Source organism: Acipenser ruthenus, unplaced genomic scaffold (genome assembly GCF_902713425.1).
Source record: "Acipenser ruthenus unplaced genomic scaffold, fAciRut3.2 maternal haplotype, whole genome shotgun sequence".
In the NCBI taxonomy this organism is placed as follows: Eukaryota; Metazoa; Chordata; class Actinopteri; order Acipenseriformes; family Acipenseridae; genus Acipenser; species Acipenser ruthenus.
Window position 1 is genome coordinate 45,985 of NW_026708179.1, and position 4,016 is coordinate 50,000.

Genomic DNA, 4,016 nt, shown 5'->3' on the forward strand with positions numbered 1-4,016 from the left:
TGAAATATGTCATTAGCATTTCTGATTGGATTACCTTAACCCTTTGCGGTCCTATGTCGGACCTGGTCTGACATCGCAATTTTCCCTTTCCGGTCCAATGTCGGACCCTGTCCGACATCATCAAAAAGACACAAAAAACAGGTCTCTAGTCTTTTTTCTCCGGAAAAAGCCGAGAAAACTATTCAATGGCCGAGTGAGACCGATAGGAGCCGAGAGAAGCCGGAAAAAAAAAAAATAGTGGGTGTATCTCATGAATACTGATAGACCCGACACTACATAGATAACACGGACATACACAAACAAGATAGCTGCTTCCGCATCCAGCGCTCAGAGAATATCACAGACATTTGCAGAGCTTTTTGAGATGTTATAGTAATAAAATAATGACTTGGATCGCATTACTGAGGTGTTTGCTGGAGATGCAGTACTGAGTGTCCTGTTGTTTTGAAGTGTCTTTTAAACCTGTTTTACTGTGAAAAAAAAATACTTTTAAACAGCGCGTCTAAAATAAACTGCGTGTGTGAAAATAAATTGGACCTGACACGCACTTAATAAATGAACTGCAAAGGGTTAATATTTCACACAGCTACTATATTTCCAGTAACAAACATTAACTGATTTGGAGACTCCTGGTGACATGAAGTTGTAAATGCACACCATTTATTTATATATCATTTTTCATTTTCGTTTTACATTTTAATTAACATAAGTAAGATAAGTTAAATGTTTTAAACTCACCGATATCACCAAGATGTGGCTGGATCGGTCTAAGAAAACAGTTTGGTATGGTGGGCAATCGTTTTCTCGTTTCTTTTCTTTCCTGTTGGTTTGTCCTCTGCAGAGTGGGTGTCCCTCTTTAATCCTTTAAACTCTGCATATTTCTCAGCTTGGAAAGTGTCAATGTTGGGGCCGTTAATTGAAACAAACAGCATGCTGTTCAGTGTGCTTACATGCATTCGGCTTCTCTGGTCGGTCAGAATAAGGTTCATCACACTAAAGCCACGTTCACATTCAGCAGTGGACCACAGGAATTACACCTACTGTGGTTACCAGTTTGTTCAGGTTATCCCCCATGCGCTGAGTATCTTTGTGCTCTCTGAATTCCTTTATAGTTAGAGGTCGTGAAACGTTGAATTTTAAAGTTTTGCACAGATTCATAACTTTATCGTCCCCAAACAAAATTCTTGCATCCTCTTCTACAGGCCATGATGTGGGGTTGAGTACGGCTGCCTCCTCCAGGACCCCTTTATCATCAAATCTTCTTTCGATGTTGCCAAATAAAGCTTGTATGAACTGCGTGCGGAAACCTCTGTATTTCATTTGTTGAGCGTCAGATGGCTGTGTGATTGGAACCCCTTTAAATGCACCGGCTCTTGAGAACTCGTTGTTCATTGTGCTGGTATTTATTCAATCTCTGTCCTTCATAGCACGTAGAGCTTTTAATGCAACATCAATCTCCGGCTTGACAGTGATGACAGTGGAATTCCTATTTTGAAGAAACAGGGATAGCGCTTTTAGCGTCTCGAGTGCATCTTTCATTGTTGCTACTTCCATTACAAACAGCCAGTTTGTCATCTTCCCCAGTAGACCACCACATTCTGCTTTGTCCTGTGAAGAACGTGAGATGTCTGTTGAACCATTTCTAAAAAATGTAACAAGGGCAGGGTAACTTTCCCATAAAGCAGTCACCGATGTGCAGGAAGATGACGGCCAACGGACGTCAGAAACTCGACCAACCTTGTGTATATGTACACAGAGCTCAGCAGCCACAGCTTCAAGTTGCCTCTGGTTCTTGGGACTTAGTGAAAAAAATGAATACAGTGAATCGATTAATAGCTGAAAATGACTTGCTTCCTTTACTGTTCGAACAGCGTCGTGAACAGCAAGCTCCAGTTTGTGGTTCATGCAGTGAATCTCGATTAGATTGTTGTTGATCTGTTCTCGCAGAATTGATGCTGCCCCTTTGTATTTCCCCAGCATCGATGCTGCTCCATCAGTTGCAAAACCCAGCAGACGCTCTCGAAGTATGTCTGCAGTGATGCCATACTGATTGAGGCTGGAAAGCAACTCATCTGCAATGCCAGCACCTGTCCCCGACTTTAGCGGCACAATGTTAAAAAAATAGTTGCCTAAAATAATATAATTGTATGTAAAAATAATGTGATATGTTGTAACAATTGTAAGTTGCCCTGGATAAGGGTGTCTGCTAAGAAATAAATAATAATAATAATAATCAATTACATACTTTGCAAGTTGTGCAGCCATTTTGTCTGCTACAAACGAGAGCATATTACAACCTGCATGGTCGGAATGCAGCATGTTCCCAGTATCCAATCCATTAAGCTGCTGTAGCTGCAAAATGTTTGGATGCATCTTAAATGTTTTCTTTACAAATCATGTAGGCTGTTATCATTATGCTCGTCGTTTTTTCCGATCACTGCAGTGCTGTTTTCAGCAGCTTTCTCTATGGCCTGCTTTTGTCTGGCTTGCGCTATGTGTTCACATTTCATATGAGACTTGCATTTACCGTGTTCACTTATTTTGTCATTTAGTTTTTTGGCTGATGTTGCAGTTGTGCCATTCATAAAGGCCTGGTCAATTCCAGGTCGTTCTTTTATATGGGTTCCCAGATCACGAATTGCTGAACAAACCGAGCAAATGACTGAACCGCTGGGATTAGCCTTTAGCCAAGCGCGATTAGCCTTCCATTTTTTGAAGCGAGCCTGCCCTACACAGCCGCCGATATTAATTGCCTGCTCTTCTGAGGCCCCTATGCTCTCCTGTGTGTCAGTACACATAGGGTACATACCTGCATCGTCACCTTTGATAGCTTTATTTCTGCCGCTGCAGAAATAAAGCTGTCTAGAGGATGAGATGTTCAATTTGAGCCCAGTTTTGGCTGTTTTGGTGATTTTTTGTATTTTTCATTCATTAGTAGTAAACTGGCAGTTATAGAAAAATAGCTGAATATGTCAATGGTTTCCTCCCAGTTTCTCAATATCTCCACATTTCTTAGCCACATAGTCAGGTTTAATGTAAACTAGAAGTTGTGATCTTCAATTTAAACCCACTTTTGCCTGTTTGGGGGATTTCTTTCATTATTAGTAAACTGGCAGTTATATACCATTCTGTTCAATACAGTTGATTTGACTGCACAGCAAAAACCAGCTAGCTTTGAGGCTGCATACCTCCATAAATAGGAAAGTTCCACACATATTGCAAAAATGCTCTAGTCCACAGTGATCAGACCTACAATTTGAGACCATTTGGTGATAAAATGCAGCTTTGTGTCAATTTTAAACCACCCCAGACGTTTCTGTGCAATACTGTTTGTCATTTGTTCAAAGGCGTACAAATAAACACCTGTATTTGTTGACAGAGATGCTGTGTCAGTGTATAAACACCTGTATTTGTTGACAGAGATGCTGTGTCAGTGTATAAACACCTGTATTTGTTGACAGAGATGCTGTGTCAGTGTATAAACACCTGTATTTGTTGACAGAGATGCTGTGTCAGTGTATAAAGGCCTGATCTCATTTACACAGGGGCTGTGTCAGTGTATAAACACCTGTACTTGTTGACAGAGACCGACTTTATACCTTAGAAGAAGGTAAAGCTTTTTTTGTAGCTCTGGTCATTTACTTCGATTCTGGCTGTGGTCATATAACTCAATTCTGACTCTGTTCATGTAGCAGTATTCTGACTCTGGTCATGTAACTCAATTCTGACTATGGTCATGTAGCACTATTCTGACTCTGGTCATATTCCAGTATTGTCACACTAAGTTCCAACATTGGCTAGTTCAGGGATCCCGGCTATTGTGTACTGCCCCAGTATAAATATGTTTAATCTACATACAAAGCTGTTTAATCTACCCTGCCCTCTGCTCCCTTTGAACTGTCCCCTGCTCCCTTTGTCTGTACCCTGCTCCTCTGCGTAAAAATGTCATTTTAAATACAACAAAGATCCGCACAGCAAGGGTATGGAGCGGATAACTTGGCACAGCAAGGCAGCTC